This window comes from Oncorhynchus tshawytscha, linkage group LG01 (genome assembly GCF_018296145.1).
Source record: "Oncorhynchus tshawytscha isolate Ot180627B linkage group LG01, Otsh_v2.0, whole genome shotgun sequence".
NCBI classification, from domain to species: Eukaryota; Metazoa; Chordata; class Actinopteri; order Salmoniformes; family Salmonidae; genus Oncorhynchus; species Oncorhynchus tshawytscha.
Genome location: NC_056429.1, coordinates 67,077,541 through 67,104,834, shown reverse-complemented (window position 1 = coordinate 67,104,834; position 27,294 = coordinate 67,077,541). Strand labels below are relative to the sequence as shown.

The 27,294-nt window shown below is 43.3% G+C and overlaps 1 protein-coding gene across 1 annotated transcript in view; it reads left to right on the top strand.

Annotated features, from left to right (window-relative positions):
* Positions 1 to 27,294, top strand: part of LOC112255337 (pro-neuregulin-3, membrane-bound isoform-like) — a 217,345-nt gene that overhangs the window by 86,181 nt on the left and 103,870 nt on the right. The window lies entirely within an intron of this gene.

The window sequence follows — 27,294 nt, the reverse complement described above, 5'->3', positions numbered from 1 at the left end:
ATCTAAAGAGAACTAAACATAAACTTCGGAAATAGTCATTGCACCTATTTGTTTTCATGGTTTCAGGTCTAAATTCATATTAGATACGATAAACATGAACATTAAAGGGCATTGTCTCTTCACAAGTATCAAAAGTGCATAGGCTGTAAAGAGGGAAGGTTCAAATCAGTAATCTTTCTCAGTTTGATTACCGTGTTGTAATAGAAACACTTACTATCTCAATGCCAGTTTCTGAAGAAATCAATCTGTCGCTGTGGATGGTCTCTCTATTCATCACACCTAAACTCCCAGCCTCGTTTCATAGACTAGACTTAACAATGTAAAATGTACATTGTGTTATGTTTGGTATGGTTACATAAGACAGATTGTTACATAAGGCAACAATGAAAGTAGGGTGGTTGGTTGGGGGGATGGGGAGCATATAATGCAAATGTCTAGCATACCAAAGGATGCGGATTTGAATCTTATCATAGACAGTTTGAGCATTTTAGCAAAATATCAACTTTTCAACTACTTACTACTTTTAGCTACTTTGCAACTACTTCGCATGTTAGCTAACTCTTCCCCTAACCCTAAACATTGTAGCTAACCCTAACCCTAACCTTAATCCTTTAAACAAACTCCTAAACGTAACCCTAACCCATAACCCTAAAATCTCGCTAATGTTAGCCAGCTAGCTAACGTTAGCCACCTAGCTAGAATTCGTAAAATATCAAACTTTTTGCAAATTCGTAACATATTGTATGTTTTGCCAATTTGTAACATAACATATAATATGGAATGGGGGATGGACATCCACAAATTAATACATACCATGCAAAGTGTAATCTATCATTCTAAATGGAGTGTGACGGATTTACATTCAGAATAATACGAAATGCTCTGAGACCAGGTTGAAACTCCCCCCAACAGAACATAATGGTTAAGCTAGTACAGTCCTATCAAAGCAGATATGTCCTGCCTTCATGATGAAGTGATAAAATGCCCTCTGGAATATAACAGAGGCACAGGAAAAAGGTCCTTGAAAAATATGACATTTATTCTCAATAGCTGTCTATCTCCTTTCATTGTTGAGTGCACAATATGTGGGTGTGTGTACTGTACAGTGGGATAAATGAAAAGTTACAAAAAAACAGTTTGAAAGGAACAGAGTTTCTTTAATTTGTGTATGTTTGCTAGAGTAGGGCTGTTGCGGTGACAATATTACCACCACGCCGGCAGTCATGTGTAGGGCTGTTATGGTGACCGTATTTCCGCCACACTGGAGGTCACAGGTCATGACCGCAGTAAAATTCCACGTGACCGTTAAGGCACTGTAATCTGCTTTTATGCACTTTGGACATGCTTTGGTAGTACACAACTCACTACCGACCATCATGTCACTAATGGCCTGGTACTCATGGCTCTATTGTCCCTCTAACCACTCTGACATCAATGCAAATACAATTGAAAATCACATCAAACAGTATCTTGCTTTTAAACTCACTTCAATGTGCTTGATCAATTTGAAGAAAGAAATTCAATAAAAGGTTGAACCTGATTGAAAAACATTGTCATTATGGATGTTGTTTCAAAGCCTAACAACTAAATGGACAGCACTTTCTAAGGTGATGATTAATTCAAATTATTAACATATTAGAGCATATGCATAGGCCTATATATGAGCCCAAGCCAAAAAAAACAAGAACCTGAATTCAAATAATGATTGTGCCATTCAGTGGCGATTTTAGCATGTAAATCTTGTTGGTGCAAATCCCCCCCACATTTTTAAAAATAAATATGCCAGCAAAAGTGGCAGGTAGCCTAGGGGTTAGAGCGTTGGACTAGTAACCGTAAAGGTTGTAAGATCAAATCCCTGAGCTGACAAGGTAAAAATCTGTCATTCTGCCCCTGAACAAGGCAGTTAACCCACTGTTCCTAGACCATCATTGAAACTAAGAATTTTTCTTAACTGAGTTGCCTAGTAAAATAAATACAAAATGCCACAATACATTTAATGCTCTATAACGCTGACAAACAATGTGCCTATATAAAGCTGTCCCAACACCATAACCACTAACACACCTAGTTATCAGTGGAGCCTTGTCTGGCAGCAAGACAGTTCATTCAGCCTAATTTACAGCCTATAAAAAATCATGGTTAACTTGCTTAAACAAATGTGGGTTTGAAAACAATTGTGATATACAAACTATGGCATAAGGGGACGACGAGCTGATAAGAGGCCATCTGTAATTTTGATTTTGATTTTGAATTTTGATTAAGACGTTAATAAGCGAGCTAGGACTGACATACTCAATATAACTATTTGTTCAGCACTTTTGAAATGTACGGGAACAGAATTCAGAAAAGGGGCCTTTCTTACAATATTCTCAATGTACACCAAGTCAGAACCGTAGGTTAAATAATGGGGGCCTATAAGCAGACAATGAAAGCAATTACAATATTCGTCAGTGATCTTCAGGTCCGAGCTCTAGAAAGAGGCCCAATTTCCAGACTTGCAATTCCGAGTTGGATGACCAGTCAAAACATATTTTCTCAGTCAGAGCTTGTTTCTTTAAGAGTTCTCAGCTGTCTTGAACCCACTGAAGTCAGATTTCCCAGTTCTGAGTTTTGAGTTGTTTTGGCGTGGCAGAAATCATGCTGGATTGACAGCATGGCCAATGTTGAATGTTTATCCGTTTAAGCTTGGAAAAGAGACTCTTAATCCCAGACTTGGAACCACACACCCACCCCACTGAATAGCAGGCTTGTGATTGCTTTGCAATGCTTGCAGTCAACAGCTAATTCCTTCCAAACCACTATTTGTTGAATTTGCTATTTCCAACTTGTGTAATGTTTATGTTCAATGGTCGATGAGCACTGATATGTTTTAAATATAATTTCTCTTCATTATTTCTCTTCATTTAACATGGATTAAAAAGCATTTGCTAGTACATTACATTGTTGACTTTATTCATGATGATGTCTACTAGCTAATATTTTGTATGATGTTGAGTATGATGTTGACATGATCAGTCCAATCAAAGCTATTGTAGATATAATGTGATTTGACGTAATTGTATCTGTGGCCAATGACCTTGAGCTTTCTAACACGGAACCCAAACCGGCTGCGCGCGTGCACCATCGTCCGCTATCGTGCTCTATCGTGCATAAATGTATTTTGCCCCCCCACACCAAACGCGATCACGACACGCAGGTTAAAATATCAAAACAAACTCTGAACCAATGACATTAATTTGGGGTCAGGTCAAAAATCATTAAACATGTATGTACAGTGCCTTGCGAAAGTATTCGGCCCCCTTGAACTTTGCGACCTTTTGCCACATTTCAGGCTTCAAACATAAAGATATAAAACTGTATTTTTTTGTGAAGAATCAACAACAAGTGGGACACAATCATGAAGTGGAACAACATTTATTGGATATTTCAAACTTTTTGAACATATCAAAAACTGAAAAATTGGGCGTGCAAAATTATTCAGCCCCTTTACTTTCAGTGCAGCAAACTCTCTCCAGAAGTTCAGTGAGGATCTCTGAATGATCCAATGTTGACCTAAATGACTAATGATGATAAATACAATCCACCTGTGTGTAATCAAGTCTCCGTATAAATGCACCTGCACTGTGATAGTCTCAGAGGTCCGTTAAAAGCGCAGAGAGCATCACGAAGAACAAGGAACACACCAGGCAGGTCCGAGATACTGTTGTGAAGAAGTTTAAAGCCGGATTTGGATACAAAAAGATTTCCCAAGCTTTAAACATCCCAAGGAGCACTGTGCAAGCGATAATATTGAAATGGAAGGAGTATCAGACCACTGCAAATCTACCAAGACCTGGCCATCCCTCTAAACGTTCAGCTCATACAAGGAGAAGACTGATCAGAGATGCAGCCAAGAGGCCCATGATCACTCTGGATGAACTGCAGAGATCTACAGCTGAGGTGGGAGACTCTGTCCATAGGACAACAATCAGTCGTATATTGCACAAATCTGGCCTTTATGGAAGAGTGGCAAGAAGAAAGCCATTTCTTAAAGATATCCATAAAAAGTGACGTTTAAAGTTTGCCACAAGCCACCTGGGAGACACACCAAACATGTGGAAGAAGGTGCTCTGGTCAGATGAAACCAAAATTGAACTTTTTGGCAACAAAGCAAAATGTTATGTTTGGCGTAAAAGCAACACAGCTTATCACCCTGAACACACCATCCCCACTGTCAAACATGGTGGTGGTAGCATCATGGTTTGGGCCTGCTTTTCTTCAGCAGGGACAGGGAAGATGGTTAAAATTGATGGGAAGATGGATGGAGCCAAATACAGGACCATTCTGGAAGAAAACCTGATGGAGTCTGCAAAAGACCTGAGATTGGGACGGAGATTTGTCTTCCAACAAGACAATGATCCAAAACATAAAGCAAAATCTACAATGGAATGGTTCAAAAATAAACATATCCAGGTGTTAGAATGGCCAAGTCAAAGTCCAGACCTGAATCCAATCGAGAATCTGTGGAAAGAACTGAAAACTGCTGTTCACAAATGCTCTCCATCCAACCTCACTGAGCTCGAGCTGTTTTGCAAGGAGGAATGGGAAATTTCAGTCTCTCGATGTGCAAAACTGATAGAGACATACCCCAAGCGACTTACAGCTGTAATCGCAGCAAAAGGTGGTGCTACAAAGTATTAACTTAAGGGGGCTGAATAATTTTGCACGCCCAATTTTTCAGTTTTTGATTTGTTAAAAAAGTTTGAAATACGCAATAAATGTCATTCCACTTCATGATTGTGTCCCACTTGTTGTTGATTCTTCACAAAAAAATACAGTTTTATATCTTTATGTTTGAAGCCTTAAATGTGGCAAAAGGTTGCAAAGTTCAAGGGGGCCGAATACTTTCGCAAGGCACTGTAATTTAGCTAGCTAGCTTGCACTTGCTAGCTAACGTTAATGTGTCCTATTTAGCTAGCTTGCTGTTGCTAGCTAATTTATAAACATTAATTTGTTATTTTACCTGAAATGCACAAGGACCTCTACTCCGACAATTAATCCACACATAAAACGGCCAACCAAATCATTTCTAGTCATCTCTCCTCCTTCCAGGTTTTTTCATCGTATAATTTATATGGTAATCGCATCTAAACTTTCATTGTATTACCACAACTACCGGCAAAACAGTTTGTCTTTCAGTCACCCACGTGGGTATAACAAATGAGGAGATGGCACATGGGTACCTGTTTCTATAAACCAATGAGGAGATGGGAGAGGCAGGACTTTCAGCGCGATCTGCGTCAGAATTAGGAATGAGTTCTATTTTAGCCCTTGGTGTCGCAGACGCTCGTTGGTGCACGCGAGCAGTGTGGGTGCAATAATACTATAACATGGATTTCTAAATTTAATTTGCGACGCTCATGCATGCGACGTGTCTGGTCTGGTCAGCATGTTAGATGGGCACTTCTAATGTTACTCTATGGCAGCACCCACGGAGCTTGAATTTTCAAGCTCTACCCTTACATTTGGCGGTGATGTAGTGTCCCCATGAGTGATAGAACACTGAGCCAATCACGGCGCAACTAGAGAACATTACCAACCCCCACGCTTCGTATTTTCCACTGACTGCCCCACCATCACAGAAAGCACTGAGGTAGGCTGAAACAGCTGCATTTTGGAGCTGCCTTACTCCAGAAAGCAAAAAAAAGAGACAAAGTTTGTATGCAGTTTTATTGACATTTTTTATTACATTGTTTGCAAACTGATATGTGACACATATAAATGTCAAAATAACAAAATAACACAAAAGGTGGGGCTCAAAACAGGTGGGGCCCAAGCCCCCAAGCCCCCTGCCCTGAATGAAGGGTCACCACTGGTGCCAACATACAATACATAGCCTACTGCATATTACACATTGCAGAAAAATATTTAAAAGAAAAAATGAATTAAGATCTCTTTGGTACATAATTGGTTTAGCCTATACTCCAAAATGTTACAAATTTTAGTAATCACCTTTGAGTGTGTACTGTATTATAATGCATACTGGCTGGACTGGTTACCATAAACTACGCTCCAAAGTTTGTATCCGTGAGTCTGGGAGAGAACTATAGGCCTTGCCGATGCTGTTGGTTCATTGATGTTCAGGCTTACAAAGATAGCCTCCCTTCTATTTGATTTTGAATAGCCTAGTAATATGGGATGTTTTTTTATTTTTGCGTAATTGATGAGCTGACACATTACCTTTAGCTACAGAATATCTCACCACTGTGCATTTCCATGTCCTCCCCTCTCTCCTTCATTCCTTTCTTGAGCGTGCAGAGAGAGGGGCTGTCAACAGTTGTTTAAATATATTTTGTTGTGAAAACATGTTCCTATCAATGTTCCCAAAAAGATTTCACTTGGTTTCCCAAATTAAGCACTGGGTGTCTGCAGGAACATGGTTGGAGAGCACATAGCATACAGAGTTTGGGGCAAAATATCACCTGTCATCCAGCAAGAGGATGCATGCTCATCAAACAGTGGTTGATGCCGAGTGAAATAACCGGAGTAGCCTACACAGCATATGATTGGAAAACGAACAGGTGGCAAAGTGGCCTCAATTAGCTTTTCGAGCTATTCCCTGCCCCTGTTCTTGCCCATTTGATAACAGGCCATTCTAAATCTAAACTAATTTGACATATGTGACCGACCGCCTTGATTCTGTCTTCTGTAGCACAATGTGAAATTGTGTTTTTTACATTGGATAAAAGCAGAGACACCTAGCAACAAAAATGTATATCATACACTGCAATTGAGGAGCAATGGGAAAGTATTTCTGCTTTGAAAGTTGACACACTTGTAACTTCACTTGTGAGAAAATGGCCTTTGAATATTTTGGTACCTACTGGAGAGTTCTTCTTTGTCTACACCCATTCAGCATCATTCACATCGTTCACACCCATCGTTCACACCATCGTTCACACAAGCTTTAGCACCACCAATCTCTTTAAGGGTTGAAACAAAGAAACAAAGAACCATAATCCCAACTCATGACGTTATTACCCTGCATGAATCTTCAGGTAGCCAACCAACCAGATGCAATGTTAGCTAGGTAAAATTAGGCTATAACTTGCCAAACAAATGGCTCTGAGATACGAATAATAAGATCATACGCGTAACGTTAGCTAATGTGCCAGCCAGCTAATGTTAGCTAGCTAGCTAACAGTACACTTTAACTTGAAATTAAAATACTTTATGTCAAAATTAGAAATATGTCATATCTGAAAATGTAGCTAGCTACACTATATTACCCTTGGTCTGAAATTGGAGTAGATAGCCAGAGCGAATTTAACAGCTCCGTCTGTCAACAGTTGTCGTTGTGACATTCTATTGAAATGCATTCTTGCATAGTGGAGTCTTTTGTGAAGACATGTAGCTCGCTAGCTAAACAATGAACCATAATCCCAACTCATGTCTTTACTACCCTGCATGGATCTGCAGGGACCTAACCAACCAGGTTCAATATTAGCAATCTAACAGTAGGCTAAAACTAGCCAAGCAAATGGCTCTGAGATACAAATAATATGATCATACACGTAATGTTAGCCGGCCAGTAACGTTAGCTAGCTAGCTAACAGTACACTTTAACTTGAAATAAAAATAACTTTGTCAAAATTAAAAATGCATAATATCTAAAAATGTAGCTTGCTAGACTATCTTACCCATATACATCACGGATGCCATGGTTGCCCTTAGTTTGAAGATGTAACGGAAGCTAACACTGTTCCGTACAGTTTTTGCGTTCCCGCGGTATTTAAACGAGGCTGCCATGAAAACTAATTGGACTGTAGCGACTGTGTTGGGTGTAAACTACGTTTCTATTCAAGCGTTGACTGACATGGTAACAGACCAACAGAGAAAAGTTTAATAAACTGACCCCTCTGACCCTGTACAATACATTGTGATGTATAATGACGTCACGTATGGCACGCATTACTCAACACATTGCTTGCCATACAGCTTCTTTCTACCAGGGGTAGTGCTTTCCACCAAGGGACAGGGAAAGGGGGATACCTAGTCAATTGTACAACTGAATGCATACATTTTCTGTGTCATCGCTGCAAGCCATCATGACTCTCAAAATCCGCGACAGCCGCGGTATACTTGTGAAGATAACTTTAGCATCACCCTAAAAACCCTATTCAAATTCAACACAAACCTTCAAATAGGTATGTAATGACACCTATAAGCTCTTTATAGTGTTTTATTAACATTTTAGAGGTAATAAGTTGGACATATCTCCAAATTTCACTATTACTCAGTAGCCTTCGCTTCCCCCTCCTCAATTAAAAAAAAAATCAGGCAGAACGCCATTGCCTTCTTCAATCACGCAGAGAAGGGCAGCATGAAGGTCGCGTCATTGATTTAGCTGGAAAGCGGAGAAATTGTGATTTACAGTGATATTCATATTACAGTTGAACTGGAAGTGTTCATTTTTGGGGCGCTAAAATATGGTCACGTGTATATTCTCCAACATTATTTTAACATTTCTACAAACTTCAAAGTGTTTTCTTTCCACTGGTACCAATTATATGTATATCCTAGCTTCAGGGCCTGAGCAACAGGTAGTTTACTTTGGTCACGTGCATCAGGCGGAAATTGACATTAAAAGGGGCCTAGCCCTAAGTTAACTGTCATACTGTAATTCCACTGATTTCAAAACCCTGTTCTCCAGAAAGTGGAGCGCAACACTTATGCAGTTCTACTAAGGAATATATATTTTTAAAAAGCCGTGTTAGACAGGATTACCTACATATACTAACCAGCTCAAACAGACAGAAGCATGCTATATGGCAGACCAATCAGGTGATCAGAATCCAGGTGATTGGGATCTGGAGAGTGAGCTGCGTTCAGGGATCTATGTGTTTGAGATCGTGAGTTAGAAGCAGACAAATAGCCTATAGTTGCACTATGCAGCCATTTATGTTTTGATGTATAAGACATTCTAAGGTTTGTATCATCCACAACTAAAGTTGCCAAATAACTGTCAATCTAGTGTTTGTGACCTGTTTCAATGATCAATTTTACACACAACATAGCCACTTCAAATGCGCACTTGCTCCGGAATGGAAAAAATTCCTTTCTATTTTATTCAGCTAAGTTCAATTACATTCTACTTACTATAAAAGCATATCATATAAAATAATGGCACGGAACTTGTAAGCAAGTCTTGTCTGCTGAATGAACAAGCCTACAGCCTATGGCATGGCGCATAGCCAGATAACATACAGTAGGCCGACATGTTCTTAACCACAGATTCCTCTTGAATCGTTGTGTGACTTTTATTCCTCACAGTTTTTAATAAAGAGGTTAAATAAGGACATGATTATCTACCGAGAAGTGATTTCTATTGATTTGATCTTGTTTGGGGAAATAAACTTAATGCAAAAAAGATTAGTTTGAGACCTGTGACAGATTCATAAGAGTGGTCATTTGAGAGATTGAGTGTAAGTTATTGCCCAAATTAAACTGGCACCGACAATCCTTGCTGTAGCTTGCAGAAGTCCAAATCCATTCAGCGAAAAGCGGAGGGTGTGTTTTATTGTCAACCATGGCATTTGGACCATGCAGTTTAAACAGTTATATTATTCACCCCTATTCTCCTTCTCCCAATTAGAAATGATCTGGGCTTCCATTGCCCCATCAGCCCCTTACAGCTCAAACTGTCCCAGCCTCTCCCCTTCTTTTCCTTCCTTTCCTCCACACACTGTCTCCCAGGTAAACTAATATTAAATACAGGGCCTCACTGGTAGGCCAGGTTGATTCTGCCAAGGCCTTTGGCTCACCAAGGCTGTCATGAGTGGCACAGTGGGTCTAAGAGAGGTGGAACCTTTCAAAAGAACTGTCCTCATCCTCAAAAGCTCCACTGGGATGCTGGTCATGGCTTAATCTCTCCATCAAAGCAGGACAAAGTCCAGATTTAGAAGAGGATGGGAGCATCTGTCTCCCCCTGGAACTAGCCTGTTGGGATCCTCGGATAACTCTGCCTGCCAAGACAAATCTTATTACAAGTTCAAGGAGCCTTTCACTGATTAGACCCCATATCTGTTGCAGGAATATGGCTTCAAACTGCTGATAGTTTTACTCTGCTACTCTAGATCTAAGTTATTGGGTTATTGGGTTTCTCCTGTCATTTGGCCAAAATGTAATAATAACAGATTGGCCCAGGTTAGTTCCCAGTGCAGTCTTATATTCAGCCAAAATTCCACCAGTAAGGGAACAGAATAGATATGCTTTAACATATATTTGATTTGTTTGTGAAAAGAATATCTCACTGCTTGGCACACTCTATTTGTATGAACATTCACAGTATAATGTGCCATGCAGGAGTCAAGTGAAACCAAATGTATTCTGTTTGAATAGGGAATGTAATCACCATCCGTTTCTCTCTGCTTCCATGTTAAACACCCTTCCTTTCATCTCCAGCACTCCTCCGCTCCCAGTGTCTTGGGTACAGAATAACATTTCAACCTGGTAAATCGCTGAGGAAAACTCTAGGCTGGGCTGTTGAGGCATACTCCTTTGCATGGCTCTAAGGGACATATCAAAATGTAAACTGGGGGGAGGGGTGGTCCAAAATAGGGGAGAGTTGTCCAATTGTTTTTGTTGCTTTGGGGAGGATTGTGGTTTTTTGGGGTGGAGGGTCACAGCGGAGGGTAATGCGTTTTTTCTCTGGTTTACGTTTGCTCTTCTACTTGTATTTTCTGTATAAACAATGGCTTGACTTACTTTTGATATTACCCTAATAAAGTTTAAAAACATTTGTGAAGGTTTGGTATGGTTTGGATATTGTTAAGCTTTAGCTACTGCAGGCCTATGATACACAATATACTGTATATAAAAGTATGTGGACATCGCTTCAAATTAGTGGATTTGGCTGTTTCAGCCACACCTTTTGCTGACATGTATATAAAATTCAATCACACAGCCATGCAATCACCGAATACAAACAATTGGCAGGAGAATGGCCCGTACGGAAGACATGGCACCGTCATAGGATGCCACCTTTTCAACAACTCAGTTCTTCAAATTTCTGACCTGCTAGAGCTGCCATGGTCAAAAACAGCTCAGCAGCAAAATGGTAGGTTACACAAGCTCACAAACATCGTCTGTCCTCGGTTGCAACAGCGGTCACAAAATTTAGTCAGCCGTGATTGTCAAGCAAATAACTGTCAGTCTCACGGTAATTGAACATTAATTAACATAAACACATTTAGCATTTCCTGGCTTCCACACATAGTCTTCAAGCCACTGATGCAGACCTTTGGAACTTCTACATTTTAAAAGTCTAATAAATCCATGTAATATAGCCTATGCTATCACAATAAATCCATTATTTATTTTGCACAGGTCTTAAGAAGCAAGATATGAAGAAAATGTAATCTATTTCAGAAGAACAAAATAGCATACTCTGAGTTGTCCTTATGTTAGGTCCTGATCTCGCTATGCCAAATGACTGTGGGCTACACTAGTTCATTTAGCAGACAAGATTAGCTTAGAATTCCATGGCATTGTATAATAGTATGAAGAATACAATTGAACAAAGCTGAATAAAATAGAAAGGATATTTTCTCCAACCGATTTGAGGGAGTGGGCACATGCGGCTATTCCGTGTTGAGTGGTTAACAAAGAAATAGGTACTGCTATATGTCTAATTTAGAGTTATTAATGTAACTTTAGTTGTTCTACAAATGTTAGGGCTATATGTTTTGATTTTTAATACATTGTAAAGCTGCATGATGTGACTAATGATGCTTTGAAAAAAGTTGCTTGAAAGGCTTGAGCTCTGCTTTGTTTTTTTTGCGCAGGCTGCACATACTACATCAGTCACTCTCTCAATTTGACATGCACTTGAAAATGACTATTTCATGGTGGCATCCCTTTCGTGTGGCCTTAATGCACCCTATAAAATCCATGCCTTTTGCGGCCAGAGTCACCTCTCGCTCACGTAGCTTTCCATCATATGATCAGGTCTTTCTCACAGGCTACAAGTGAAGACAGACACATCAGGGATGCAACTGCGCATGTCTTTATCCAATTCTGAGGTGCGTATTGAAGATATTGGAATAACTGTACACATTTACTTTTCGTCCGCCAACAAGATGAGTAGGCCTAGTGAACAGCAAAAGCACTAGCCTCTGTCAATCTACTCTTCCCCATAGTACAAAAGTTGACCTATTCTATTCTGTGTGAGAAATAAATATTCCAAACATAGTCTTGAACAGTTGTGGGATGCAATAGATCCCAAATTAATGCAACCACTAGTATCAAAAAACATTTTTACGCAATGTGGCCGACGCAACAGAACGTTTAGCTTAAAATGTTAATAAACTATTAGGCAATGTCTTCATATTATAAGCGCAGCAATGCGCACATGGTAGTAAGCTATAAGCGGGAATGAAAACATTATCAGAAAACACCATCATCAAAGGTGACCGCAAATGCAATTGTGCATTTTTATCGTGAAAATGATCTTCCCCAAACTTGTATACCAGTTAGACTCTACACCCATTGTAAAGCGGATTCATGTGCTTAATTTTAAGAAGTTATTTGGCCACTTTAATTGTGATACAAACCTTATGAAAACATGTAGGCCTATGGGCTAAGCTACATGTGTAACGGGTTCTATGTGTAGCTGGTGTAGAGAGTCAGGCGCACGACAGCAGATATGAGCAATCAACGTAATTTTACTCAAAATGTCAAATAAACAAAGTAACAAAGACAAGCACACCATGACAGACCAAAATGCTAAATTAACAATCACTCACAAAAACCCATAGGGGAACAGAGGGTTAAATAATGAAACAGTCATTGTGGAATTGAAATCAGGTGTGTAAAACCTAGACAAAACAAATGAAAAGTGGATCGGCGGTGGCTAGAAGGCCGGTGACGTCGACCGCCGAACGTCGCCTGAACAAGGATAGGGACCTACTTCGGCGGAAGTTGTGACAAAATGAGGTGTGCGACTATGATTATAAAATGTTGCAAAAAAAGTATTTGTTTCTTATGCTGGGCATCATTCACAATTGCTAAGATATAATTCACAAGTGATAGGCTATATTATCACCCATCAGACTATTCTTGATTTAATCTTGTCTTTACATATACTGTATAATATATGAGTGAAATTTGTTTTAATTTGGAATGGACCATTATCATGCACCTGTATCCAAAAATATATGTCCTTTATGCACTTAATTAGTGAATGAGGAAGCTTTTCCCGTAGTTTATTTTCATGCCTGCTAGGTAGGCTATAATCCTGTTGTGAATATAAGCAATGTGCTTACTATCAGGAAAGTTGAGAAATAAATAGTACGTCTAGGCTATAGAAAGCTGATGGAATGCTCCTCTTTTTAGTAGAGGCCATCACACTGTTTCTCGCACAATTTCAATAATGGAATAATGGTCTGGGGCTGTTTTTAATGGTTTGGACTAGGCCCCTTAGTTCCAGTGAATGGAAATCTTAATGCTACAGCATGCAATGACATTCTAGACGATCTTTGTGGAAACAATTTGGGGAAGGCCCTTTCGTGTTTCAGCATCACAATGCCCCGTGCACAAAGTGAGGTCCATACAGAAATTATTTGTTGAGATCAGCGTGGAAGAACTTGACTGGCCTGCACAGAGCCCTGATCCTGACCTCAACCCCATCAAACACCTTTGAAATTAATTGGAACACCGACTGCGAGCCAGGCCTAATTGCCCAACATCAGTAACTGACCTCACTAATGCTGTTGTGGCTGAATGGAAGCATGTCCCTGCAGCAATGTTCCAATATCTAGTGGGAGGCCTTCCCAGAAGAATTTAGGCTGTTAAAGCAACAAATGGGGGACCAACTCCAAATTAATGCCCATGATTTTGGAATGAGATTTTCGACAAGCAGGTGTCCACATACTTTTGGCCATGTAAATCTGTAGCACAGCACAATTCCCATTTCGAAGAATATAACTTGCATATTTGATTGCAGGTTATGGATGCATAAAAAGTCCTTAAAGTCATGTCCAAATGCAGAAAGGCCTTCATGTGTTTAATTCCCACGTTCCCATAATAGAAAATGCAAAAGTATAAATCAACTGGGCCGATTAGGTTGTAGAGAGTAGGCGTTCAGATGACTTCAAGGGTGAGCTCACTATGGAGTCTCAACCTCTAGTGGTCAGTCATTAGTGCACTACTGCACTCCTACCACATTGGGGCTCCACCTCTCACAGCCATTTGAGCTGTGAGTCGCATTGTAATCCATAACTAAACTGAACAAAAATACAAATGCAACATGCAACAATTTCAATGATTTACAGGAAATCAGTCAATTGAACTAAATTCATTGGGCCCTAATCTATAGATTTTGCATGACTGGGCAAGTACACAGCCATGGATGGGTCTGGGAGGGCAAAGGCCCACCCACTTGGGAGCCAGGTCCAGCCAATCAGAATTAGTTTTTCCCCACAAAAGGGCTTTATTACAGACAGAAATATTCCTAATTTCATTAGATGTCTGGGTGGCTGGTCTCAGATGATCCCAGATGTGGAGGTCCTGGGCTGTGGTCTGCGTTTGTGAGGCCGGTTGGACATACTGCCAAATTCTCTAAAACGATGTTGGAGGTGGCTTATGGTAGAGAAATTAACAATACATTCTATGGCAACAGCTCTGGTGGACATTCCTACAGTCAGCATGACAATTGCACTCTCCCTAAAAACTTGAGACATCTGTGTCATGGTGCTGTGTAAAAACTGCACATTTTAGAGTGGCCTTTTATTGTCCCCACCACAAGGTGCTCTCGTAGCCTATCAGTCTCAGTCCAGATGTTAACATTATTTATGTTACAATTAATGTATGTATTTGTGGTCTTTTAACTACTATATATTCAGTAAGGTTCTACAACATACTCTACTTCAGATGAACCTGAGGATACAGTAACAGGTGAATGCCACATGTTACTTTATGACACTGTGCTGTTTCATATCAAACACGTTCTAAACTGAACAGTTCTCTATCTGCAGCAGAACGCTTCTATCCCCTTTCATTCACCTGAAATAGAGCAAGGGGCCCCGCATGTCTGCAGACTCCTTTAAGCACCGTCTCGCCTCTCCCACAAAGGAGTGAAAAGTGTAACGGCTGATCTCTGGAGACGTCGCCATGCCGCGTTCAAATTGTCAAGAATGGAAAGAGGTGGTTTAGCAGCACTCAGCACCCGTTCTGTCAAAAAAAACACCCGTTGTATTCCAGCCTTCCTACTATTATGTACTCCCACCTATTCAGAGAGATAAGCACCTGAGTTACTTTCTGCTTGTATGCAACCCTATCACAATACATTAGCAGCAAGTACATTTATGAACATTGGAAGGTGTGAGGACAGATCCCATAATAAAACGCCATTGAAATTCAACAGACTACAAAGCACAACTCCCAGAAATTGCTGTCACAATTAAAATGTGTCTTGATGAATGGTAGGCCTGTGGTGAATAAAAATTAGCTGCATTATTAATAATAAATAACAAAGGTGGGCTAAGGCTGTACAAAGGAATAAGCCCTCTGAAAGAGCATTTCATCTGCACAGTAATCCTTCAAGTCAATCAAATGACAATGTTAGAGAAAAGCTTATGCAACATATTCATTTTTTCCTGTTATGCACAGTCTTGGATCAGTTTTAAGATGGCTGAGGATACAAAATAAGTAGTTACTCACATGAATCATTCCCCAGGAGATGCTTTCCAGCAGGGTCAGCAAAGTATTAGATAATACCTTAATGTCCCCATATGAGAATTCTGTGCTTCTGATGACCAAATCTATTATGCCTGTATAGAATTAGACCAAAACAAGCCAGGCATCTATGTCCTACAAATCACATTCCTCCCCCAGTGGTAAATATAGAATGTCGATGCAGTAGGCTTAATGGTTTGCAATTGCTGAAGCCAATTTACCTTTTCTGCATGGGAAAAGAATAACACAGGCGCACAAGTAAATTCATATTGATTGCGGCAATTCATCTGGCGAGGCTCTGTGCGATTCTGCTTGTTCATACTTGTAAAATATTTATACAAGTTCATGGTAATGGTTTTGGATGGGCCATTTACAGTGACATATGGATATTGTCATCTGGACTGTAATGAAGAATATGGGAGTTCTATGCAGATGATACTAGGGCTTTGTAACGGCTTGCTGCATGGGGATTGCGCTCTCCCTAGTGATGGGCCATTAAAGCTGGGATGAGTGAGGATGGGAGGTTGTTCCCTCCCTCCTTCTCGCTCTCTGATGGTGGAGAGCTAACCAGTGTTCACAGTGTTCTAATGTCTTGAATGTCTTGAAATCTACCAGTGATTTTCGCAGGACACAGTAATACAGTAGTAGTAATTTCTGTTTTAGATAATATATGGGTTAGCGCAACATTTAGCCTGCACTCAGTTATGTATAGTGTCATGTAATCTTGGAATGCTCTGCCACCAGAGGTCACTCAGGCAAAAAGCAAGTTTTAGCTTAAAAAAAAGATAAAAACTTACTGTATCCCAGTGTCTCTCCTCTCTCTAAAGATCAAATATAACTGTAGGGTATACAATAAAATGAATATCTATATATGAATAGTGTGTAAACAGTATTTTTGCTGTCTCTTGCTGTCTTTCCTATATATAACTTATTTAATGTTTTATTTTGAATATAATGTAGTATCTTATGTTGTTCTTGTCTATTACTGTGTATTAATGTATTTGTACGTTTTATGTGGACTGTTCCTTATGGTTCATTGTAGAATATTTTTCTATGGATGTGATTCAGAGAATCTGAAAGCCCAAAGCTGTTGTACTGTAGCACACATAAATTAAGTGCCATGCACTGAGAAAGCAGCATTATGGAGATCCAGTGTTGTCAAGCTTATATAAATAGAAATGTGAGTAAATGTGAGTAAATGTACTTGTCTTTTCATAATAGGACTGACTTTGCTGATAACTTCTTTACTGAGGAAAAATGTACTTACTATGACTGTGATAACCTCACCTAGTTGTCTTAATGAGATTCTCCAGTACTTTTATATACTTTTTAGACAGTAGTTCTGAAAGTAGTGAAAGTAGTGATCACGAGCCAAAAGTGGTCCCCAAAAATGGCATACTACTATGTCATTTGCAGATACACTACATGACCAACAGTATGTGGACACCTGCTCATCAAATATATATATATTTTTTACCTTCATTTAACTAGGCAAGCATTAGACTAAGCCACCTCAATATTTGCAGCCGTAGGTGGTAATATCTCTCCAGCAGCTGATTCTTCGTCAGTGTTGTGAAATAATTCTAATGTTAAGGTAAGATTTGAATGGAGAAAGCTGATCCGAAAGCAGCGCTCCCTTTCTGTCAAAATTATTTTTAGCAGAAAAAAACAGTATACATACAAGAGGTATACAAACAGACAATGATAACATATGCTAGGAGGTTCAACAAATTATACAAAGACCTTAAAGATACACATGTATTGATTGTTTTAACAGCTTTCTTATTAGAATAATGTAGAATGGTCTTAATGTACTACTCAAAATCCTTACAGAAAACACAGAAGAGTGTTTTTTTGTTAGTGAATTTACATTTATGAATAGGACATTTTCCATTAGCACATTTAGATTTATTAGGTATAATTGTTTTTCTTCATCCTTATAATAGTTAAGGAAACTGCGCAGCACATTCTCCCATAAAAAACAAAAGCCATCAAGAATATTAACAATTATAAAACTATGAATATCTTGCCATAATTTCTTTACATGTAGAAGATGCCAAAATGAATGCAAAACTGTTTCTGGATGCTCAACACAAAAAAGTACAGTTAATGTTGATGTATTTTTTTTGTTTCGTCAAGTAATGATTCACAGGGTAATACTGATGGTGTAACGGTTCTCTTTTGGTGAAGGAGAGTCGGACCAAAATGCGGCGTGTAGATTGCGATCCATGTTTAATCAACAAACGTAAAGCAAATTTTATTTGTCACATACACATGGTTAGCAGATGTTAATGCGAGTGTAGCGAAATGCTTGTGCTTCTAGTTCCGACAATGCAGTAATAACGAACAAGTAATCTAACTAACAATTCCAAAAAACTACTGTCTTATACACAGTGTAAGGGGATAAAGAATATGTACATAAGGATATATGAATGAGTGATGGTACAGAGCAGCATAGGCAAGATACAGTAGATGATATCGAGTACAGTATATACATATGAGATGAGTATGTAAACCAAGTGGCATAGTTAAAGTGGCTAGTGATACATGTATTACATAAGGATGCAGTCGATGATATAGAGTAAATCAAATCAAATCAAATCAAATCAAATTTTATTTGTCACATACACATGGTTAGCAGATGTTAATGCGAGTGTAGCGAAATGCTTGTGCTTCTAGTTCCGACAATGCAGTAATAACGAGCAAGTAATCTAACTAACAATTCCAAAAAAAAACTACTGTCATACACAGTGTAAGGGGATAAAGAATATGTACATAAGGATATATGAATGAGTGATGGTACAGAGCAGCATAGGCAAGATACAGTAGATGATATCGAGTAAAGTATATACATATGAGATAAGTATGTAAACCAAGTGGCATAGTTAAAGTGGCTAGTGATACATGTATTACATAAGGATGCAGTCGATGATATAGAGTACAGTATCAACGTATGCATATGAGATGAACAATGTAGGGTAAGTAACATTATATAAGGTAGCATTGTTTAAAGTGGCTAGTGATATATTTACATCATTTCCCATCGATTCCCATGATTAAAGTGGCTGGAGTAGAGTCAGTGTCATTGACAGTGTGTTGGCAGTAGCCACTCAATGTTAGTGGTGGCTGTTTAACAGTCTGATGGCCTTGAGATAGAAGCTGTTTTTCAGTCTCTCGGTCCCAGCTTTGATGCACCTGTACTGACCTCGCCTTCTGGATGGCAGCGGGGTGAACAGGCAGTGGCTCGGGTGGTTGATGTCCTTGATGATCTTTATGGCCTTCCTGTAGCATCGGGTGGTGTAGGTGTCCTGGAGGGCAGGTAGTTTGCCCCCGGTGATGCGTTGTGCAGACCTCACTACCCTCTGGAGAGCCTTACGGTTGAGGGCGGTGCAGTTGCCATACCAGGCGGTGATACAGCCCGCCAGGATGCTCTCGATTGTGCATCTGTAGAAGTTTGTGAGTGCTTTTGGTGACAAGCCGAATTTCTTCAGCCTCCTGAGGTTGAAGAGGCGCTGCTGCGCCTTCCTCACGATGCTGTCTGTGTGAGTGGACCAATTCAGTTTGTCTGTGATGTGTATGCCGAGGAACTTAAAACTTGCTACCCTCTCCACTACTGTTCCATCGATGTGGATGGGGGTGTTCCCTCTGCTGTTTCCTGAAGTCCACAATCATCTCCTTAGTTTTGTTGACGTTGAGTGTGAGGTTATTTTCCTGACACCACACTCCGAGGGCCCTCACCTCCTCCCTGTAGGCCGTCTCGTCGTTGTTGGTAATCAAGCCTACCACTGTTGTGTCGTCCGCAAACTTGATGATTGAGTTGGAGGCGTGCATGGCCACGCAGTCGTGGGTGAACAGGGAGTACAGGAGAGGGCTCAGAACGCACCCTTGTGGGGCCCCGTGTTGAGGATCAGCGGGGAGGAGATGTTGTTGCCTACCCTCACCACCTGGGGGCCCGTCAGGAAGTCCAGTACCCAGTTGCACAGGGCGGGGTCGAGACCCAGGGTCTCGAGCTTGATGACGAGCTTGGAGGGTACTATGGTGTTGAATGCCGAGCTGTAGTCGATGAACAGCATTCTCACATAGGTATTCCTCTTGTCCAGATGGGTTAGGGCAGTGTGCAGTGTGGTTGAGATTGCATCGTCTGTGGACCTATTTGGGCGGTAAGCAAATTGGAGTGGGTCAAGGGTGTCAGGTAGGGTGGAGGTGATATGGTCCTTGACTAGTCTCTCAAAGCACTTCATGATGACGGATGTGAGTGCTACGGGCGGTAGTCGTTTAGCTCAGTTACCTTAGCTTTCTTGGGAACAGGAACAATGGTGGCCCTCTTGAAGCATGTGGGAACAGCAGACTGGTATAGGGATTGATTGAATATGTCCGTAAACACACCGGCCAGCTGGTCTGCGCATGCTCTGAGGGCGCGGCTGGGGATGCCGTCTGGGCCTGCAGCCTTGCGAGGGTTAACACGTTTAAATGTCTTACTCACTTCGGCTGCAGTGAAGGAGAGACCGCATGTTTCCGTTGCAGGCCGTGTCAGTGGCACTGTATTGTCCTCAAAGCGGGCAAAAAGTTATTTAGTCTGCCTGGGAGCAAGACATCCTGGTCCGTGACTGGGCTGGGTTTCTTCCTGTAGTCCGTGATTGACTGTAGACCCTGCCACATACCTCTTGTGTCTGAGCCGTTGAATTGAGATTCTACTTTGTCTCTGTACTGGCGCTTAGCTTGTTTGATAGCCTTGCGGAGGGAATAGCTGCACTGTTTGTATTCAGCCATGTTACCAGACACCTTGCCCTGATTAAAAGCAGTGGTTCGTGCCTTCAGTTTCACACGAATGCTGCCATCAATCCACGGTTTCTGGTTAGGGAATGTTTTAATCGTTGCTATGGGAACGACATCTTCAACACACGTTCTAATGAACTCGCACACCGTATCAGCGTATTCGTCAATGTTGTTGTCTGACGCAATACGAAACATCTCCCAGTCCACGTGATGGAAGCAGTCTTGGAGTGTGGAGTCAGCTTGGTCGGACCAGCGTTGGACAGACCTCAGCGTGGGAGCTTCTTGTTTTAGTTTCTGTCTGTAGGCAGGGATCAACAAAATGGAGTCGTGGTCAGCTTTTCCGAAAGGGGGGCGGGGCAGGGCATTATATGCGTCGCGGAAGTTAGAGTAACAATGATCCAAGGTTTTTTCACCCCTGGTTGCGCAATCGATATGCTGATAAAATTTAGGGAGTCTTGTTTTCAGATTAGCCTTGTTAAAATCCCCAGCTACAATGAATGCAGCCTCCGGATAAATCGTTTCCAGTTTGCAGAGAGTTAAATAAAGTTCGTTCAGAGCCATCGATGTGTCTGCTTGGGGGATATATACGGCTGTGATTATAATCGAAGAGAATTCTCTTGGTAGATAATGCGGTCTACATTTGATTGTGAGGAATTCTAAATCAGGTGAACAGAAGGATTTGAGTTCCTGTATGTTTCTTTCATCACACCATGTCACGTTGGCCATAAGACATACGCCCCCGCCCCTCTTCTTACCAGAAAGATGTTTGTCTCTGTCGGCGCGATGCGTGGAGAAACCCGCTGGCTGCACCGCTTCGGATTGCGTCTCTCCAGTTAGCCATGTTTCCGTGAAGCAGAGAACGTTACAGTCTCTGATGTCCCTCTGGAATGCTACCCTTGCTCGGATTTCATCAACCTTGTTGTCAAGAGACTGGCCATTGGCAAGAAGAATGCTAGGGAGTGGTGCACGATGTGCCCGTCTCCGGAGTCTGACCAGAAGACCGCTTCGTTTCCCTCTTTTTCTGAGTCGTTTTTTTGGTCGCTGCATGTGATCCACTCGGTTACACTGGTTGTAAGGCAGAACACAGGATCCGCGTCGCGAAAAACATATTCTTGGTCGTACTGATGGTGAGTTGACGCTGATCTTATATTCAGTAGTTCTTGTCGGCTGTATGTAAAGAAACCTAAGATGACCTGGGGTACTAGTGTAAGAAATAACACGTAAAAAAACAAAAAACTGCATAGTTTCCTAGGAACGCGAAGCGAGGCGGCCATCTCTGTCTGCGCCGGAAGTACGCCGACAGAGTACAGTATCTACGTATGCATATGAGATGAATAATGTAGGGTAAGTAACATTATATAAGGTAGCATTGTTTAAAGTGGCTAGTGATATATTTACATCATTTCCCATCAATTCCCATTATTAAAGTGGCTGGAGTAGAGTCAGTGTCATTGACAGTGTGTTGGCAGTAGCCACTCAATGTTAGTGGTGGCTGTTTAACAGTCTGATGGCCTTGAGATAGAAGCTGTTTTTCAATCTCTCGGTCCCAGCTTTGATGCACCTGTACTGACCTCGCCTTCTGGATGACAGCGGGGTGAACAGGCAGTGGCTCGGGTGGTTGTTGTCCTTGATGATCTTTATGGCCTTCCTGTGACATCGGGTGGTGTAGGTGTCCTGGAGGGCAGGTAGTTTGCCCCCGGTGATGCGTTGTGCAGACCTCACTACCCTCTGGAGAGCCTTACGGTTGAGGGCGGTGCAGTTGCCATACCAGGCGGTGATACAGCCCGCCAGGATGCTCTCGATTGTGCATCTGTAGAAGTTTGTGAGTGCTTTTGGTGACAAGCCGAATTTCTTCAGCCTCCTGAGGTTGAAGAGGCGCTGCTGTGCCTTCTGTCTGTGTGAGTGGACCAATTCAGTTTGTCTGTGATGTGTATGCCGAGGAACTTAAAACTTGCTACCCTCTCCACTACTGTTCCATCGATGTGGATGGGGGGGTGTTCCCTCTGCTGTTTCCTGAAGTCCACAATCATCTCCTTAGTTTTGTTGACGTTGAGTGTGAGGTTATTTTCCTGACACCAAACTCCGAGGGCCCTCACCTCCTCCCTGTAGTCCGTCTCGTCGTTGTTGGTAATCAAGCCTACCACTGTTGTGTCGTCCGCAAACTTGATGATTGAGTTGGAGGCGTGCGTGGCCACGCAGTCGTGGGTGAACAGGGAGTACAGGAGAGGGCTCAGAACGCACTGGGGCCCCAGTGTTGAGGATCAGCGGGGAGGAGATGTTGTTGCCTACCCTCACCACCTGGGGGCGGCCCGTCAGGAAGTCCAGTACCCAGTTGCACAGGGTGGGGTCGAGACCCAGGGTACTGGACCGAGGACACGCACAGGAAGCCTGGTGCGGGGAGCTGCTACCGGAGGGCTGGGGTGTGGAGGTGGTACTGGATAGACCGGACCGTGCAGGCGCACTGGAGCTCTTGAGCACCGAGCCTGCCCAACCTTACCTGGCTCGATGCCCACTCTAGCCCGGCCGATACGAGGAGCTGGAATATACCGTACCGGGCTATGCACCCGCACTGGGGACACCGTGCGCACCACTGCATAACGCAGTGCCTGCCCGGTCTCTCTAGCCCCCGGTAAGCACAGGGAGTTTGCGCAGGTCTCCTACCTGGCGTAGCCCTACTCCCTGTGAGCCCCCAAGAAATTTTTCGGGCTGACTCTCGGGCTTCCTTGCCAACCGTGTTCCCTCATATCGCCGGCTCCTCTCTCCGGCTGCCTCTGCTCTCCTCGCTGCCTCCACCTGTTCCCATGGAAGGCGATCCCTTCCCGCCAGGATCTCCTCCCATGTATAGCAACCCTTGCCATCCAATATATCGTCCCATGTCCAATCCTCATTGCGCCGCTGTTGCTGCCTTTGTTGCTTCTCCTGTGGCTCCTGCCTGTTGACACGCCGCTTGGTCCCGTTGCGGTGGGTGATTCTGTAACGGTTCTCTTTTGGTGAAGGAGAGTCGGACCAAAATGTGGCGTGTAGATTGCGATCCATGTTTAATCAACAAACGTAAAACACGAATCAATACAAAAACTACAAAAAAACAACAAACGTGGAAACGTAACGAAAACCGAAACAGCCCTATCTGGTGAAAACACAGAGACAGGAACAATCACCCACAAACACACAGTGAAACCCAGGCTACCTAAATATGGTTCCCAATCAGAGACAATGACTAACACCTGCCTCTGATTGAGAACCATATCAGGCCAGACATAGAAATAGACAAACTAGACATGAAACATAGAATGCCCACTCAGCTCACACCCTGACCAACCAAAACATAGAAATATACAAAGTAAACTATGGTCAGGGTGTGACAGATGGATCATTCTGCAAGAGACCTCTTTAAGCCTACCACTGTTGTGTCGTCCGCAAACTTGATGATTGAGTTGGAGGCGTGCGTGGCCACGCAGTCGTGGGTGAACAGGGAGTACAGGTATTTGTGTGAGAATAACCAGACTTTTTTCAAACAGATATTATTGACAAATCTATGCCAGTAAGTTGTGACATAAGGTATGGGTACAATATCCCTTTGAAATAAAGCACATATAGGTTTGTTGTTCTGAGGGAGCAAGGAGAAACACATTTGTCCTGTTGGAGAGTCAACAGGCTTAAGCAGGGCAGCAGGTAGCCTAGTGGTTAGAGAGTTGGTCCAGTTACTGAAAGGTTGCTGGATTGAATCCCCAAGCTGACAAGGTAACAACATGTCCTTCTGCACCTGAACAAGGCAGTTAACCCATTGTTTACTGGTAGGCTGTCATTGTAAATAATAATTTGTTCTTAACTGACTTGCCTAGCTAAATAAAGGTTAAATAAAAAAAGAGAGGTGAGGTATGGTTACACCTCTAAACAACATGAGAGTTCCAGATGGAGTAGCATCAAAGACCATGGCTAACTGTCTAGGTGTGTCACAACGCCTGGAGTGGTGGGTGCGGAGTCAAATGCAGAGAGCAAAGGATACTGGGGAAACCGACTTTAATAGGTTTCCAAAGCGAACACCCAAAAAAACAGGCGAAAATCGACACAAAATTGTCCAACCCAACACAGGGCACAAACAGACAGGAACACAACACGCACAACCTGACTAACAGAAAAACAAGCCCACACAAAAACAGGCGGGCCTAACAGGCTTAAATAGACTGAATCAAAAAAACAAAATAAGAGACAGGTGCAACCAATAAGACCAAACAAACAGAAAAGGAAAAGGGGATCAGTGGCAGATAGTAGATGAGCGCCGAGCGCCGCCCGAACAGCCAGGTGACAGTGGGGCGGTGGGGCGTGGCGCAGGGTGATCTGGGTGGAGGCGGTGGAAGTCCCTCAGTAGTGATGGGTCCAAGATGTCCCCCACCGGTACCCAGCACCTCTCCTCCGGACCGTACCCCTCCCAGTCCACGAGGTATTGTAGGCCCCTCACCCGGTGTCTAGAGTCCAGAATAGAGCGTACAGTGTATGCCGGGGACCCCTCGATGTCCAGAGGGGGAGGAGGGACCTCCGGCACCTCACCTTCCTGCAGGAGACCAGCCACCACCGGCCTGAGGAGAGACACATGAAACGAGGGTTTAATACGATAGTAAAGAGGAAGCTGTAACCTATAACACACCTTGTTTATACTCCTCAGGACTTTAAATGGACCCACACACTGCGGCCCCAGCTTCCGGCAGGGCAGGCGGAGGGGCAGGTTTCGGGTCGAGAGCCAGACCCGGTCCCCCGGTGCGAACATGGGGGCCTCACTGCGGTGCTGATCAGCGCTTCTCTTCTGCCGTCCACTAGCTTGTTTCAATGATTCCTGGACGGCTCTCTAGGTCTCCTTCGAGAGCTGCACCCATTCCTCCACTGCAGGAGCTTCGGCCTGGCTCTGATGCCATGGAGCCAGGACCGGCTGGTAGCCCAACACGAACTGGAACGGTGACATGTTAGTGGAGGAGTCGCGGAGGGAATTCTTAGCCACCTCCGCCCATGGGACGTACCTCGCCCATTCACCAGGCTGACACTGGCAATACGACCCCAGAAACTTACCCACATCCTGGTTCAATCTCTCCACCTGCCCATTACTCTTGGGGTGAAAACCCGAGGTCAGGCTGATCGAGACCCCCAGACGTTCCATGAACACCCTCCAAACTCTGGACGTGAACTGGGGACCCCCTCAGGCACCCCATAGTGCCGGAAGACATGGGTAAACAGAGCCTCCGCAGTCTATAGGGCCATAGGGAGACCGGGCAACGGGATGAGAAGGCAGGCCGATCCACAACGACCTGGATCGTGGAGTTTCCCTGAGACGGGGGTAGGTTGGTGAGAAGATCCACCGACAAATGCGACCACGGTCGTTGTGGAACGGGGAGGGGCTGTAACTTCCCTCTAGGCAGGTGTCAAGGAGCCTTGCTCTGAGCGCACACTGAGCAGGAGGAGACATAAAACCTCACGTTCTTGTCCAAAGTGGGCCACCAGTACCTCCCCTAAGACTCCGCACTGTCCTCTCAATACCAGGATGACCCGACGAGGGTAGTGTATGGGCCCATCGAATCAAACGATCACGGACACCAAGCAGCACGTACTGCACACCTGCTGGACACTGAGGAGGTGCAGGTTCCAACTGTAACGCCCGCTCGATCTCCACGTCCACCTCCCATACCACCGGTACTACCAGACATGAAGCTGGGAGGATGGGAATCGGATCGATGGACCGCTCCTCGGTGTCATAGAGACGGGACAGCGAGTTGGCCTTTGTATTAAGGGAGCCTGGCCTACAGGAGATTGTGAAACGAAATCGGGTTAAAAAAAACATGGCCCACCTGGCCTGACGCGGATTCAATCTCCTCGCTGCCCGGATATACTCGAGATTACGATGATCAGTCCAGATGAGGAAAGGGTGCTTGGCCCCCTCAAGCCAATGTCTCCACACCTTCAGAGACTTGACTACAGCTAACAACTCCCGGTCCCCCACGTCATAGTTCAGCTCTGCCGGCCGAGCTTCCTCGAGAAGAAAGCTCAGGGGCGGAGCTTTGGTGGCGTGCCCGAGCGCTGTGATAGCACAGCTCCCACCCCAGCCTCGGACGCGTCTACCTCCACTATAAAGGCCAAAGTGGGGTCTGGATGAGCCAGCACGGGAGCGTCGGTGAACAGCTCCTTCAGGCGACTGAAGGCTCTGTCCGCCTCCACTGACCAGCGCAATTGCGCCACAGTGAGTTAATGGGAGCAGTCACCTGACCAAAACCCTGGATAAACCTCCGGTAGTAATTGACAAACCCTAAAAACTGCTGCACCTCCTTTACCGTGGTCGGAGTCGGCCAATTACGGCTCTAACGTGGTCACAATCCATCACAACCCCAGAGGTAGAAATGCGATAACCCAGGAAGAAAACGGCTTGTTTGGAGAACACACATTTCTCAGCCTTGATGTACAGGTCATGCTCCAGCAGTCGCCCAAGTACCCTACGCACCAGAGACACACGGCGCGTGTGGCAGAATAGATCAGTATATCATCGATATACACCACCACACCATGCCCGTGCAGGTCTCTGAGAATCTCGTCTACGAAAGATTGGACCCATACGGCATGACAAGGTACTCATAATGGCCAGATGTGGTACTAAACGCGGTCTTCCAATCATCTCCCTCCCGGATACGCACCAGGTTATACGCACTCCTAAAAAAACGCGCCCCGTAAAATGCTTCCACCGCCGTGGCGATGAGAGGTAGCAGGTAACTAAGCCCCACTGTGATGGAATTTAGACCTGTATAATCAATGCACGGACACAGACCT